The sequence below is a fragment of the Kogia breviceps genome, chromosome 5 (genome assembly GCF_026419965.1).
Source record: "Kogia breviceps isolate mKogBre1 chromosome 5, mKogBre1 haplotype 1, whole genome shotgun sequence".
Lineage (NCBI taxonomy): Eukaryota > Metazoa > Chordata > Mammalia > Artiodactyla > Physeteridae > Kogia > Kogia breviceps.
The window spans coordinates 70940716-70958200 of record NC_081314.1 but is presented as its reverse complement, the minus strand read 5'-3'; the positions used below and the strand labels follow the sequence as shown (position 1 = coordinate 70958200).

Below are 17485 nucleotides of genomic sequence, written 5' to 3'. Positions count from 1 at the left end.
CCCATCAGTTCCCCTTAGAACAGCCAAGAGTACCGCTCTGCAGAGCCCTCTGCCAACATTCTAGGAGGCAAAAACCTATCCACTACCGCGCACTCTTCAGAGCTTACGGGGAAGGGCTCGGGCTAAATGTCCTGTTTCAACCTGTCTCCCGCGTGTAGGGGTGGGAATTCTAGATGATGATGATTGACCAAGCTGAACGATGTGAAAGCACCTGCCACGGGCCTGTCACATAGTACGTCACAGTAGACACCCAGTAAACGTCTGCTTGCTTCCATCTGCTTCATACGGCAACAGCGTCACATGTACCACCTTTATTCCTAACATTCTTCGTAGAAAGAAGGAACCCAGCCAAGGCTTGCCGGGTGGTGAGGTGAGCGGGAGCTCAGGTCCCAACCATCCCTCTCTCCTGCTTGGTCATATGGGGGCGCCATTCTCAGACCTGCCACTAATTGGGCAGGTAAAGTAGGGTAAGTAATTTCTTCCCCGGGAGGGGGCTCAACTAGACAGAGAGTTTTTAAGTTCCTTTCCCGTTCTGAAATTCTATAAATCTCTACGCGTCACATCCATCTTAAAAACAAGCAACAAGCACAGGGGAAAACCGTTGAAGAACACAGTTGTGTGTTTCTTTATTGAGCATGATACAGAAGGCACTGTGCCACGAGCTAAAGGAAATTCAGAAAAGCAGAATGAAGTAGTCCTTAGATGCAGAACCCTTATAATATATGTATATTGGCGAGGGGAGATAAGAGGAAATACAAAAAGATGGCAGTACAAAATAAAGTCAATTATAAAACAAAAACAAAGTCCAATTCTAAGACTCTACTTCTGAGCCAAGGGGTGGAGAGAGAAGGCTTCCTCTGGAGGAGGGAGGTGTGCTGGTCCTTCAGACGGGAAGGCAAAGCCCACAAAGGCAAAATGGAGGAAGGTAACGTTTTACAAGAGTGGACCCTCTCCAGCGGAAGGGTCATCAGGTCTGTAAGATGGTTAAATATCTTGTCTGTTTTATGTCTTAGATTATTTTAAAATTCTGTGTTTCATACATTAAAGGATAGAATAATAATGGTCATCCAACCCACTCATCATCATAATGCTCTGTGGGGTCACAGGAAGAGCAGTGAAATAGGAAACAGGACACTTGGGTTCTGAAACCTGCTCCATGGCCACTATGAGCTGCCGGCCTTTAGCTGAACGGCTTATCTAGCTGTGGGATAGGAGATCTTGAAGAATTCCAGTTGGAGTTCTTGAGGCTTCTTGAGAACCAAACTGCCCAAAGCTCATGCTTTGCAGATGAGGAGACTGAGGTCCACCAGAAAAAGAAGTGATTTCTCTCAACTACCCATTTCTGTCATCTGTGCCCAGTTCTCTGGGCAGGGCTGGTACTCACCTGCTTCTGGGACTTGCCTCAAGCTGATTCTTGCCTGCCAGAGATTTCCTCTGAAGTCCCTGTAATATCCCATCAAAGTCCATTCAATCATCCTTCAAAGTCAATTCCAGTCCCTGGTTTTATATGAAACCTCCCGTAGAAAGAGCTCCTACATTCTCTCACTCACGAAGTATAATTTCTGAGCCCACACATCACACTGAGTCCTGGCTGGCCCTGAATCAAACTCACCTCCACACACCTGCCAGCTCCCTCCTTCGATGTCTTAGCGAGCCACCTTTCTCAGGAAGTGCTAAGTAAATGCTTCTCAAGTTAGGTTGGTCTGCACCTCGGTTTTCTGACACTCGGCTAAGTACCTTCCCAAACATATCATGCTGCCTCTGATCATCACAAGCCTGGATGTGTGCAATCTCCAGAGCAGCCAAAAGAGCTTCAACCACCTCCAAATCCATCAAGCTATTTACCAGATCGACTAAACACACAGCAAGAGAGAAGAGACATAAAGAAAAGAAGAGGAGCAGCAAAGGGCATGGACTGCAAATCGGATAAAGAGCCATGCCTGTGAGTTGAGATGCACTGGAATCACCATTCTGGGTTTACAAGGGAGAAATCTGCAGTGCAGACACCAGTGGGGGCCCAGAGTCTCACACATAGTCCCCAGTGGAGCAAGGAGATCCAGTGCTGCAGTCTGAAAGGATGCCGTGGTAAACTGAGAGACGGACAAAGTCTCAATACCTAGCCATCCGCTAGGCAGGTCCATTCCTTCTACTGCAGAGAGAGAGAAACATCTGGAAAGGAAGAGCACGGTAGCCCTCGACTGCAAAGGTTTTTTACTGAGTGACACTCCACCAGTAATGTCAGAGTGAAACATGGCAGAAAGATTCATGAGGCAGAGCTGTGCAACTCCAGAGGCAACCCAAGGCACACATCAGATGGGAATTTTAAATAATCCCTTTAAACACACGAGGACTCAGATGCCAGCACACACAGTGATGGCCCTAGCCAGACAGCAAAGGCATACTGGCACCACTGTAATTTGTCCATTCACCAATATGCTTCCGGAAAAACAACCATATGCTTTCTTTTAGCTTCCATATGCTTTTTTAGCAAGGAAACTAAAATATTTCATTAGTTTTGAGTAATTAATAATTACTTATTTCACAATAGTCTCCCTCATTAAAAAATGAAAATAACTGATTAAGCTGCAGGATCCTGGCTTTCAACTCAAGCCTTTTAATTTAATTTAATTTTTTTAATTCTTCCCCTCTAGGAATCGAGTAATAGAGTAAAACAGCAAGTGTGGAAATACTGGAACTATGGGAAATGAAGAGTTATCATCCACACAGCCCAGCATTCCTCCTGACTGAGACATCACGGTTTAATGAAAAGAACACAGACTTTGGGAGCCCAAAGCCTTGGGATCCAATCCCAGTTTGACCCCTGGCGAATAGTACTTCTGAGGAAATGAAGGGCGTTGAAAAGATAAAGCCTGCTGGATTCCTGCAACCCGGCCTTCCATTACTCTCAGGGAGCGACTTCACAGGGCTCCCTCCTGTCTCTCAAGGCTTGGGGAAGGCATGTCACGGAATGCTGGCTCAGACTCAGTCGGTGTCAGCAGGCCCGTGGCCAACAGTCTTGGAATTGGTCTCCAGCGGAAAACAATGCTTCGCAAACTCGAATGAGCCTAGGAACTACCTGGGGATCTTATTAAAATGCAGATTCTGATTAGGAGGTCTGGAATGGGGCCTGAGGTCTGCATTTCTAACAAGCTCCCAGGTGATCCTGATGTTCCTGGTGTTCAGACCAAACTCTGAGAAGCCATTTGACCTGAAAAGTATCAAGATGAAGTTAGGAAGGAGAATCTGTAAGAGCAGGACACGAGTGCCTGTCTCATTGGGATAGGATGAGGATTGTTAATCATATGGACAATAATACTTCTGTGTGTTGTACAGCACAATGGTACTTCACTTACCCTCACAACTGTCCTGCCGATAGGGTGTGATTTCCATTTTACAGACAACAAAACTGAGACCCAAGGAAATCAAGTAATGCATCCAAAGGCATGCAGCTAATAATGCTAGGCTCCCAATCCAGTGTCAAGTATGAGCGTGAACCGATGGAAGACAGAAAATTTAAGCAGCTATTACTGTAGGGTGCCAGTACGAAGCCTGGTTCTTGCTCTGCTGCCCCTTCTCGGGGCCTCCATCTTCCCATCCGAAGCTGTTGCCCCTGAAACTATCCAAGGCCTCTTCCACGTCTAACACCGGCCTTCATTCCCAGGGCTCCCACATAGATTCACAGTGGGTCACCAGGCGCTGAGATTAAATTCACACATGTGGCAGTCATTACATCTTGGCACGATCCAAATTCTAGCTGCTCACATCTGCATTTGTGCTGATCTGTGCACTGCCAGAAGTCTATCTCTGGTAAAACATCTCACGCTCAATGTAACAGGGAGAAAACAACCAACGGATTCCCCAAAGCATCGAAATTCCAATTCAGTTGATAACTTGCAGTATGGTCAGGGCTCTGTGACCCTAATCACGCTGTCTCCTCCTGCACTCACTTACAAAAATGGAGAGTCTGAGACCACTAACCTGATAGAAGTTTGAAAGAAGAGGAAAAACATGAGCTATTTATAATGCAGTTTATACAATTGCCCAGCTTTTCTTATTCTGCCTTAATGTACCAGAAGGGAATTTAATTAATGAATTATCATATAATGATTCAGGATATGTGATTTTGTCCCTCTCTGAACTCCCAGAGCACACATTCACTGTACTCCTCAGGGGCCCACTGGCCATTTTCTACCGGGAATTTCTATCGTTTATAGAATTGTTTCTTGTCCCTATTCACATTCAGTGTTATCTCTGGAGGTATTCACATATTTTCAAGCAGATCTGGATTTGAATCCAAACTTTGCTATTCATTTGCTGTATGACGTCAGGCAAATTACTCAACCTCTCTGAGCTCAGTTTCCACATATGAAAAGTGGGAAAAAATAATTTTCTATTTTATGAGATTAAATGAAATGATGTATTAAAATGGATAGCACTTAACAGATTCTGGGTTAAAAGTACATTTGAGTGAGTGACTGAGTGAATAAATGAATAAAGCAAGCAGAATAAGAGTTTCAATATTAAAACATCACTCAACAGTGTGAAACATAAATGTCCAGAGTCACACTCATAAATGAGTCTGACACTCAGAGCAAAACAATAGGTGAATTGTGAGAGAAATCCAACAGCAAAGGAGATGTGTTACCCAAATGTCATCTCAAACTTCGCACACTGAAAAACATCTTTCGCTTAACCTAGAACCTATGTATGGCCTTCAGAAGGTTTACAAACCTCATGAAATTGTAGACAACATTCTATGCAGATGTGCATCTTCTAACTAGTTCATAGATTCATCCGAGTTTCCAAATATTCCGTAATCCTCTCACCTACCACTACACACACACACACACACACACACACACACACACACACACACACGGACGGACGGACGGACGGACGGACGAATTAATAACTACTGCCTTAGGCAAGTCCCTTGACAGAAAGGGATCTGCCAACTGAGAGAGAAAAAGTTCACTTAATAAAACAAGGCTGAAAGATACAAGCATGCGGTTTAGAAAGTATGGACAGTGGAAGTTTTTACGATAAGCACTCCAATCCAGAGAAAAGAGCTCTGAATCTAAGACTCAGCTTGGCTGCAAACTTGCTACAGAACCTTAGGCAAATCAGAGACTCAGGAAAACCAGGATTTGGGGAACCTTTGACAACCAATCTATTTCACCCTCCTCCTCCTCCTCCTCCTTGCATCTCATAGATGGAAAAACTGAGGTTCAGAGGAAGGTAATGCCTTCACCAAAGTCATAGCAAATAAAGTAGAGCCAGGATTTGAACCTCAGACCCAGTAAAATGATTTCCACTCAAGTGTGTCATTATTATGAAGTACAAGGTAAGTGTTTAGACCCAGTGGTCTCTAAGTTATCTTCCAACTGATAGATAATTACTACTCTCTTCTCTGGACCTGGAAATCTCATGAAAACATTAGTTTGGTTTTGGCAAAGATCATTCTAGCTGATTCTCAGCCCCAGCCCAGTCCCACAAGAACAAGGCAGAGAGAAGATCTGAAAGAATGAGAGATGCTGCTATTAATCTTGTGTAGCACAGAGACTGAGAACTGCAGGCCTTGAACTAGATTTCACTGTGTTGGCTATTACTCACCTGTCCTCCTGTGTACTAATCCTGCATCTGTCTTCTCTTTATTAATGTTCCCAACTATGCACAGTACACAGCCAGCTAGGAACTCATCCTTAGCTTCCTATAATTCATTGGATCAGAAAAGGGCAGGAGGAAACAGTGTGATGTCAGGGTCAAGTAATCTCTTACAGGAAGAACTGCAAGAGAATCCACAGCCTCCTAATAAACACAGAGAGCAGAGGCCAGCCAGAATCCTCTATTCCATGCTTCACGGAATGAACGAAGAAGTCTGGCATCCACTTATGTTTCAAAGGCATCTCACATCCCTGCGTTAACAATAGGATTGGTTTTGCCTGAAAGATAATGTCCCGTTAAATGGTGGGAAGAGAAAGGATACTTTACATACAGAGATTCCTCTCCTAAAACAGAGATACAACTATGGAGTCAGAAGAAAGAATTCTAGCCTAGGATCTGCCATGAAAAGCTTAGACAAATCATATTCCCTCCCTGACCCCAAAATCTCCATCTCTGAGATTTGGCTAGATGGGTCCTTAACGTTCCCTCTGCCTTTGACATTCTGACCTCTCCTTACAAGTTACTGACTCAACGCTGGAAAAGTCAAACAACAGAAGAGGAACCTCTCTATATTGCTAGTGAAGTTTACCAGAGCCTCAAAAGTGAGACTCAGATTATCAAGCAGAGAAACATGAAGGAAGATGGATTTTTTTTTTTTCCCTTTCCAACCAGAAACTGAATGTTGCTGCGGGTAGGGAACAAGCAATGCATAAATGCCCAATCACAGTGTATATATAATTCAAATCACTAACTGCCCTTCAGGTATGTACAAGAATCAAAAGCAAAAAAAGAACAACTATTTTCACACACTGAACTCTGCTATGACTTTGGAAAAGTGGCAGCAGGAGGAAGAAAGAATTGACCAAGAAATAAAACCAGAGATATTAGGACATTTGATTAGAAATAATGCCATAAGCACGTGGTCCAACTCTACCTGTTGTTAGATACTGAAATGGACCCCAAAGAGGGAAAATGACTTGCCCAAGGTGACACAGCCAGAGCTGGGAGTAGAATTAGATTCTCATGACTCCTGGTTAATAGAACATAACCCATAACATATTACTTCACTCCTGCAAGCCATGGGATTCTATCAGGTAACTAAGAAAATAATTTTCAAAATTTTGAAATAACAATAACTCGTAACTCAGTAACAATAACTCTATCTCAAATAACAATAACTGATTTATTGGATTTAAGGCAGACTAGGGCTGTTTCTATCAAATTATAATAAACAATTCACTGTAGCAATATAGACAAGTCCATGAGAATTAATCGTGCATTATTCATCCTTGCTAATGAATCACCCTGTGGAAAACAGGGATAATTAACCGTCTACCAAAGGCCAGAAGCCTGTTCTTGCTCAAGTACAGATCTTCCCTGTTAAAGAACATCAGGTATCAGCTCTAAATAGTAAACAGGGTATACAGTTTCAGATTCCATGGAGTACAGCTTTAAATAGATTCGGTTTGGAAATGGGACATGGAACACACCACAGTCAGTGGATCAATGTTGAAAGCTGAGAAAAACAATGATTACACTAATTAAGTGGGTACCTGTTGACACATCTACTGTCAAGTCTAATTATTTATTTAAACTGTTATTCTTTCTTCATTACTGCCAATGACACCAATTATTACCACAAGATTATTTTAAATTTCTTGTAGCATGCCCCCAGAATATTTACTTCTCTACCTTCCAAAGGCTATGTGAGAAGTTTTTATCCTTCTTTCCCCACCAAATCCACTTCCAAAATAAAAAAAAAAAAAATAGATGAATAGATGAATGGATCGATGGATGGATGGAGCTATAGACAGAGAGATAGATGAAATTCCTCTTTCTCAAGAGCAATTTTTCATAACCTTTCCAGCCTTGCTTAAACTCTTCTTTGTAGCTTCACGATGGGTTTCAGTGAGGAAGTGGGGGCATAGTTAACCACTTTTCAAAATTTACTTTATTAATATTTAACAACTGGCATTTGGAGGAAAGTTAATATAACTGCAGCTTCTAAGTGAACAAACAGATCTCTGCCTAACAGAGCCACCAAAAATTATGATATCACATGTCTACAGTACATTCTTCTCTGATGTGTTTATCCCTGAAAATACATGAAGTACATAGGAAAGGATTTTTTTGCAGAGGTGTTTTATGGACTAGAGAGGGATAAAAAGATGGGCAGGAGTCACTCCTGTATTTTTGGATACCACCTGTTTTTTTAGTAACCCTCTCTTTTGTAGAAACAAGCATAAAGTCTAAACAACACAAGTGGCTTCTAGGTCTGATCTGCTCATAGAAGAGTTTCACAGTCCATACGTCCCCCCTCACCGGCCTTCTTTGCACATGACCTCTTCTTATTCCATGTGTATGATGAATATCAGCTTTGAAAACCATATTAATATAACACCAAAATTTCCACTCAATTCTAAATTGCTAACTCCTGCAAATATGGGTCAGTACCAACAAACCTCAATTCTTTCAAAGGTCTGTGTAATTAAAATTATGTTTAAACTACTACATATAAAACTGATAATTAATAAGGACCTACTGCATAGGAATTCCCTACTGCAGGGAACTCTACTCAGTATTCTGTAATGGCCTATATGGTAAAAGAATCTAAAAAAGAGTGGATATATGTATATATATATAACTAATTCACTTTGCTGTACACCTGAAACTAACACAACATTGTAAATCAAATGTACTCCAATAAAAATTTTTTTAATTATGTTTAAGATCATGGAAAGAGGGACTTCCCTGGTGGTCCAGTGGCTACGACTCCAAACTCCCAATGCAGGGGGCCTAGGTCTGAGCTCTGGTCAGGGAATTAGATCCCACATGCATGCCGCAACTAAGAAGCCCGCATGTGGCAACTAAGAGATCCCACGTACCGCAACTAAGACCTGGCACAGCCTACATTAATAAATAAATATTTTTAAAAAAAGATCACGGAAGGAACATACCAAAGGGATAATCAAAATATTCATCAGAACAAATGTTTACAGTACTTGAAATACTGATATCAAATCTTCCACAAAGTTGTTATTCTATAGGGCCTGCAGTTAGGATCACCATAGTGACTACTTCACCTCTTTTTGGCTAAGACTTCTAGAAGATTATAGAGAGCATAGAGGAGCTAGCTGGGAAGTACAGATATCAGCTGGTTATCTGCAGAGGAAAACTCACATTTTGCAAATTTTAAAACTTTTTATGCTTCCTTAAACACATAAAACAAATTTTATGCTTCCTTATTTTTTGTTTTAAACGCGTCTCCGTTTTTTTTCAAACATATTTATTGGAGTATAATTGCTTTACAATGGTGTGTTCGTTTCTGCTTTATAACAAAGTGAATCAGCTATACATATACATATATCCCCATATCTCCTCCCTCTTGCATTTCCCTCCCACCCACCCTATCCCACCCCTCTAGGTGGTCACAAAGCACCAAGCTGATCTCCCTGTACTATGCAGCTGCTTCCCACTAGCTATCTATTTTACATTTGGTAGTGTATACATGTCCATGCCACTCTCTCACTTTGTCCCAGCTTACCCTTCCCCCTCCCCATATCCTCAAGTCCATTCTCTAGTAGGTCTGTGTCTTCATTCCCGTCTTGCCCCTAGGTTCTTCATGACCTTTTTTTTTTTTATTCCATATATATGTGTTAGCATACGGTATTTGTTTTTCTCTTTCTGACTTACTTCACTCTGTATGACAGACTCTAGGTCCACCCACCTCACTACAAATAACTCAATTTCGTTTCTTTTTATGGCTGAGTAATATTCCATTGTACATATGTGCCACATCTTCTTTATCCATTCATCTGTCAATTGACACTTAGGTTGCTTCCATGTCCTGGCTACTGTAAATAGTGCTGCAATGAAGATTGTGGTACATGACTCTTTTTGAATTATGGTTTTCTCAGGGTATATGTCCAGTGGTGGGATTGCTGGGTTGTAAGGTAGTTCTATTTTTAGTTTTTTTAAGGAACCTCCATACTGTTCTCCATAGTGGCTGTATCAATCTACATTCCCACCAACAGTGCAAGAGGGTTCCCTTTTCTTCACACCCCCTCCAGCATTTATTGTTTGTAGATTTTTTGATGATGGCCATTCTGACTGGTATGAGGTAATACCTCATTGTAGTTTTGATTTCTCTAATGATTAGTGATGTTGAGCATCCTTTCATGTGTTTGTTGGCAATCTGTATATCTTCTGTGGAGAAATGTATTTTTAGGTCTTCTGCCCATTTTTGGATTGGGTTGTTTTTTTGATATTGACTTACATGAGCTGCTTGTAAATTTTGGAGATTAATCCTTTGGCAGTTGTTTCATTTGCAAATATTTTCTCCCATTCTGAGAGTTGTCTTTTTGCTTGTTTATGGTTTCCTTTGCTGTGCAAAAGGTTTTAAGTTTCATCAGGTCCCATTTGTTTATTTTTGTTTTTATTTCCATTTCTCTAGGAGGTGGGTCAAAAAGGATCTTGCTGTGATGTATGTAATAGAGTGTTCTGCCTGTATTTTCCTCTAAGAGTTTTATAGTGTCTGGCCTTACATTTAGGTCTTTAATCCATTGGGAGTTTATTTTTGTGTACGGTGTTAGGGAGTGTTCTAATTTCATTCTTTTACATGTAGCTGTCCAGTTTTCCCAGCACCACTTATTGAAGAGGCTGTCTTTTCTCCATTGTATATTCTTGTCTCCTTTATCAAAAATAAGGTGACCATATGTGCGTGGGTTTATCTTTGGGCTTTCTACCCTGTTCCATTGATCTATATTTGTTTTTCTGCCAGTACCATACTCTCTTGATTACTGTGGCTTTGTAGTATAGTCTGAAGTCAGGGAGCCTGATTCCTCCAGCTCCGTTTTTCTTTCTCAAGATTGCCTTGGCTATTCCGGGTCTTTTGTTAAACTGGTCACTGTTTTCTTGACAAACTCAGGAAGAATGAATTCTTCTGCCAAAGTCCCAACTCCTTCACACTGGTTCCCCAGGAGAGTGGAATGCAGACACTATAGGTCCTGGGTTTCAAAAGACTCTAACTCATGTCCTGTATTCTTAAGATTTTTTTTGTTGTAGCCGTAGATTATGTCCTTTTGAGATGTGTTTTGGGCAGTTAAGAGGCAGTGACAGAACCAACGAGTAAAGTTTGGCCCCTTCAGAGCCAGGTAACACTGGTAGCATAGTGTAGTGAAAAATGCACTCTATCGACAGCCAGGAAACTGGAGAGAAAGCCCTCCTGCTATATACTCACTGGGGATACAAGAAGGCACTAGATAAGAACATCCTAGGTAGAGAACAAACATATGGATACCAAGGGGGAGCTGGGGGGAGACTATGATACTATTATACATAGTGTCAATAGTGTATATATGTCAATCCCAATCCCAATTGGAAGATTGGGATTGACATATATACACTATTGACACTATGTATAAAATAGATAACTAATGAGAACCTACTGTATAGCACAGGGAACTCTACCCAATGCTCTGTGGTGACCTAAATGGGAAGGAAATCCAAAAAAGAGAAGATATATGTATTTGTATAGCTGATTCACTTTGCTGCACAGCTGAAACTAACACAACAGTGTAAAGCAACTATACTCTAAGAATAAGTAATTAATTTTTTTTAAAAAAAAGGCCATCCTAGGACATGGCATACTATGGACACTTAAATACTTCCATGTTGCCCAGACTTTTGTGCTTTTGATATGAACCTTAAAAAGCTAGGAATTGAAAGAGAAATCAAATCAAGATGACATAAAAGGGGCAAAGTTCACTGTCTTGGCCATTTTTCAGGTTTTGATGCTCATGAAATACCTTACTATTTCTTCTGTTGGGAGTGAAATCTACCTTAAACTTTACTGGCTAAGATGCCTATCAGAATTTCATAAACATGATGATGCCAAGCCTCTCTTACCTTGGACAGCTAGCTCTTGGAATGATCAGTGGACACAAGGTTCAGCAAACTGCAATGCTAATGTCTGTAAATGAAACAGCTAAAGGTTACTCTTAGGTTCCAAGCTCTATTTATTCATTAACAATTATAAACTCTTCTATCTATACAGCAGTTTCTTGTTTGCAAAACACTTTAACATTCATTATCTCATTTCACCCCATGACAACCTGGTGAAGAAGGAGGAAGAGATTATTCTACCCACTTCTTAGGTGAGGAAACAGAAGCTCACAGAGTGAAAAGGAGGATGAGAAGGGAACTAACATCTCTCTCTTCATTAACTTCACAAATATCATGGGAAATGGGTATTACTGTCTTGATTTTACAGATGTGAAAACTGAAGTTCAGAAAAAGTAGGTAACTTGTCCAAGACTACATACTACAGTACATGGCAGAGTGAGAGTTTGGACCCTCTGAGCTCTTCCTGTTTGTCCAGTGGTCTTCCCTTTATACCTAGGATATTAGGTGGGAAAACACAAGGACAGACAACTCACTGATTAGATCCACTAGACTTAGTGGAAGAGGGAATAATGAAATAAAACCAGCTATTTGATTGATGTGAAGAAGTAGCAAAAACACATGGGATTTAGAGCCAGTCAGACCTGTCATCCTCTTACCCACGGTCTTAGGCAAGTTACTTAAGCCACAAATGTCAATTTCCTTACACGTAAATGTGGCATATAATACCTACTTCATAGCCAAAGATGAGTTAAACTTTTTGTGGAAGATTTTCCTCCATTATTTCATATTTATAGGCATGGGCAGCAGTGGTATACAAAATGGTAACATTTCTTCCTATGAGCCCACACTTATATGATCAAAGAATTATGCTCTAAGCACACAAGACTAGAGGATATCTCTGGGTTGGGTATTTCCTTGATTTGTGACCCTAGTTTTAAAATACCACAATATTTATCTATATCAATCTTAACATGGCCTCACCTAACAGCAGCACAAAGAACTTTTGTTCCAAATGACAAAACCTCAAAAGTTAAGAACCATGTATCCCCCTCAACCCCCAAAAGCAAAAAAAAACTGCTTTAGGTGAATGGCCTGCAGGTTTATCACAGATCATTCTAAAGTGTGTGCCTGTATCGTGCTTTAGGTTCAGAGAGATGGAGCTTCCAACAGGAGTGCAAGAACAAGGGGATTTATTTTAACATAAGGATAGATTTACTGAGAAGTAAAGACCTCTGAGAAGTTTTATGAATATATCACATTTTCATACAGGACTCAAATCAGATGATATGAATAGAGCATGGTTGATAGGATACTCTGCAAGAAACTCTTATCATATGCCACCAATATCAAAACATTAATCATCTTTAACATTATGCTTTATAGTTTGAAAAATATTTCATGACCATGTTTTCTCAAGTCATCCTTGACATAACCCCAATGAAACCTTACTACCCCAATTCCACCAATCAGGAAACCAAACTTCAAAAATCACGTGGTTAACATGGAACAAATAAAAGTTTAACCTTGTATCTTGATCTACAAACAAGTAAGGACTCTTCTACTACACGATGCAGCCTCCCATTTGGGAATGCTCTATTTGGAGGGAAAGGTTAAATGAGTATATACCCAATAAAAGTCCATTGTCAAGGCACCAAAGCACATTTAGTATTGAGTCCTGCTTCACAGGCAAGTGAAAGGAGAGAGACTTCACATCTGTGGTCTAACCAGAAGGTGACACATTACTAAGCTGAGGCAAAAGAGTGTTCGATGCAGGGTTACCATGAACACTTTCTCAGCTCTCCCCAGTGAAGTTTCAGAGATGCGACATCCTTGGGCAAGCTATTGAAACACAAGCCACAGAAACAACAGAAGGCTGTACCACTGAATTTTCGTAAAGGGGTCTGCATCACTAAGTTTCACCTCATACCGTAGAAAAGCTGAACCCTTCTAGCTAAGAAGTTCACCGTCCTCTTCTCACATGGTTTGAGTGGCACGTGTCCTCAGTAACTCAAGTATTTCCCAATGCAGTGGAGTTCTCCACTAGACCCATAAAGACATCTGGGACAAGTGACAAATCCCACTCTAGCATCTTGGTTATAAAGTCAGTTATCCTTGGCTGCCTCTGTAGATTTTATGACTGCTGGCCCAGAACCTGGCAGGTCTGCATCCTCTATCAAATCACCCATCCTCTCCCAAGAAAACTGTTCTCACCTCCAGAAGCAATTTCAACCAAAAATAAAGAAATCAGTATGATCAACCTCTAACTTACAATATTTCAACTTATTAATTAGAATCAGTGCAAAAGCAAGACTCACCAAACCTAGCTGGGACTAGTATAAAATAATTCATCATTTCTACTGTATTTGGGGGAAAATAGGAGAGAACAATGGAGCCAAAGGAAGAAATAGAGAGAGAGAGAGGGGAAAGAAAAATGATGGGGAATAAGGAAAAAAAGAAGAGAGGAATGGGAGGACATGAGAAATGAAGAGAGCAGAGAGACCTGTTTCGACAGGTTTTTCACAAATCTTGGTAACCTCTGGATTGACCACTGCACCTCAGAACATTTTTAGGCAACATAACTCTAGATGATGATCCTGACATTACGAACAAAAATTCCAACCAAATGGCATGAGAATCACTAAGGTCAATGATAGATGCCCCTTAATACTTGATATTTTACAAGAGCTATAGTACAAATGAGCACTTGACAGAGCCTTGTAAAAACTTCCTCTAAGCCAATAAACAAGTAAGTCTTCAGTCCTGTGGTACCAGATTTTCTTTCTGAACAAGGGGGGTTTATCTTGAAAAGAACACTGGAATAGGGATTGAGGACCTGGGTTCTGGTTTTAGCACTACAATTCCCAAGTCTTTTAAATCAGAAGTTGTATTAAATATACATTTTTCTACTTCTCTTTCCATGGGTCTTGACCATGGTTATCCCTAAACCACTGTGAAAAGGCCAAGAATTATTTTGTCTTGACTTTGTGCATTTTGGTAAATTTTATGGATTGATAAAGGTGGTGGTGAGAGGATTACTTATAAATTAAACAATGTCATAATCTTAAACATGATTATTAGGAAGTCTGACCCCAAAAGCAATTGAAATGTGAGGTTAGGCCAAAGGCTTTAGATGACAAACACGGAATGTCCTTCATTCCCATCATCAAATCCGTATGAAGAACATTTTTAAATGCACGCTCACCTGATACCTTAAGACGTTTATCAAGAATACAACATACTCCATGGCTTATGAACAATTTGGATGTCTCATTAAAGTAATTTTTGCCAGTATTTAATTGCTTCCCTCCCTGATTTTAATTTCCTCACCTGTCAGCATCTATCAAAGGCACTGAGATCTTCTGACATCCCGGCTGATTGTGTTGAAATTAATCAGATTTTTTAAAAGTAAATTGCATGGCCTAAAGGTAATGCTCATCTTCTTCATGTGATATTTATAAGGGTTCTATCAATGGAACTTATAATCTAGAAATTAAATCAGAGGCTTTAGGAATGCTAAGCAGAAATATAAGTAGCTCAAAAATTTCTAGCACTGGACTTCAGAAGATCAGTACTTTAAAAAATTCAATCAACAAGTGTTTACTGAACATATAGCACTTGCCAGCAGTCACTACTGGGTAAACAGAAGAAAGTAAGACAAAGCTACCTCAGAAAGTTTAAGAAACAAGTGAAAATTATTTAATTAAGCTGAATTGACCTTGACAAAGTAGCCAACAATCTGGTCACTCAAAAGATACATTTTGTATTTTCAACTGTGATCAGTTATATATATTGCGTTTTCACATGGATTAATGATTTTATTCTTCACCTCAAGCCAATGAGGTGAAATTGGTATTATTGTTAGTAATAGTAGCAATATTCCTATTTGACAAGTCACAAATGTGAGGCACAGAGTAGAAAAGGGACTCCTTCTTAGATACCTGGTTATGGGCAGAGCTGGTCGGTGATCTAAATAAAATCAGACAATACAGCATGATCACTTTGAAATGAAGAGAGAAAAACTTATTTGTAAATCCTCCATACGTAATTATTCAGTGCTAATATCTATCAGTAACAATGCTTAAGATACTCACTAAGGAAACCCACAGGCACTAACCTGTTCTATAAGAACAGGTGAGATGAGATGATGGATGGGGAAAGACTTTGTAATGTGTCCTACTATCATGAGATTATTTTTTTGTATTTATGTTATTATTCCTACTTTAGAATACAGAAATATGCATTCATGCAGTAATTAGGTCCCAAACACTGGTTCTAAGGCCCCTAAACTAACCAGAAAAGAGGTAAATGTTTCATGTATGCAATTCTGGGCAGCAGGGGTGGGGAAGTCAATGATAACACATAGAACTTAGAAGTTGGCTTTATAACCAAACATAACTAACCCGTAGTATATGGGTCTTATCTTTCCAGCGGACTCTAAGCCCCTACTCAGCCTTTAAGCGTATCTCCTGCTATGAAGCTTTTCCTGACCCAAAGGGGTTTGGTGAAGCAGTCTCTCCAAAGATGACCATAATGCCTAGTTTCATATCTAGATCACTAAAATTACCACAATGTTTTATAACTTTTCCTTGATTCTATGTCTTGAAGGAAAAACCTTGTCCAATTCAATTTCTTGAAACCAAACCCCAAATCCAGAATCTGGTCCTTAGCAGGTACTCAAGAAAATGTTTACTGAATGACTGCATGAACAAATGATAAAAGTGTTCTATGTAATTCCTATAGCATTTAGATCAATACATGTCATATAACAAGTGCTTAGTAAATGTCGGTTGAATTGAAATTAACTGAACAGTTAATTTAAAAAGCATATTGTTCAACTAAATGATTCTAAAAGCTACTAAGTGAGTGGTTCAGTGAAAAGTTAAGTAACCTGCAGTGGCCCAGCCATCATTAACCCAGTAGAGGGGTGAAGAAATGTTCTTCACAGGAAGAATAATAAAGGCTGAACATATGGACAGAAATGTAGGCAGGAGTTGAGAAAATTCATGTACAGGAAAACAATACTTGTCAAGAAAACCATGCTAAATGATACAAAATTTTAAAACAGAGGGGGAAAATAATCTAGAGATAATGGAAATTTCTTTTAAAATTATAGGTAAAATTTTAAATTAAATCCAAACAAGGAACAATGGAAAAAGAAAGAGGAAGGAGAGATTCTTGAAATAATGAATACTAAAAACCAGGTCATATGTGGGGGAAAAAAAATCAAGGGCAGAAGGGTATGTGTGTGTGTATTTATATATATATATATATATATATATATATATATATATATATATATATATATAACTGAATCACTGTGCTATACACCTGAAACACGATATTGTAAATCAACTCTACCTCAATAAATAGAATTAAAGATTTTTTTAAAAATTGATCAAGTCAAAAGTAATATCTATTACATGCTATGTTTCCGTAACTGAGCTAAGCCCTTCACATATTTTAATCCTTAACAATATTCTTATAAGTCATTATATTTCCCCCTTGCATCTGAGTAAAGGAATGCTTAGAAAGAGTAAGTAATCTGATCAAGTTCACATACCTAGTAAGTTATGGTACTAGAATTCATATCCCAGCTTTTAGGTCCCCAAACTCATACTGTTCTCAGTATAATAACAAAGAAAAGAAGTCGGTTTGAAAAAGGCATTTAGAGTTGGATGGCAAGATGGAACTCTAGAAAGTGGTATGAAATAGGGAAGGCATAAAGAATATGAGCATCCTGGGACATAAATAGCAAGAAAAAGACTGAAGGAGGAAAGAAGATGGATGGGGAATCAAAGCTATCTTGAGGTATCTGAGGATGTGTCCTGTATAAGTCATATTATACTTTTGAATAATCTACAATGCTGGAACTATTAGGGTTGAAATGATAGAAAATCCAGTTTCAGAGCAATGCAAA

The 17485-nt window shown here is 39.6% G+C and overlaps 1 protein-coding gene across 13 annotated transcripts in view; it reads right to left on the bottom strand.

The window, feature by feature from the left end:
* The window catches only part of LPP (LIM domain containing preferred translocation partner in lipoma), a 714682-nt gene that overhangs the window by 513287 nt on the left and 183910 nt on the right, over positions 1 to 17485 (bottom strand). For 8 of the 13 annotated variants that reach the window (XM_059064964.2, XM_067034208.1, XM_059064965.2 and 5 more), the window contains one exon: positions 11572 to 11635. The exons of 4 other annotated variants lie outside the window; for them this stretch is intronic. The gene's annotated coding sequence lies outside the window, so the exon portion shown is untranslated. Of the gene's footprint in view, positions 1 to 5613; positions 5635 to 11571; positions 11636 to 17485 lie in introns of those variants that run through there. One more of the 13 variants, XM_067034207.1, reaches the window with a different exon arrangement.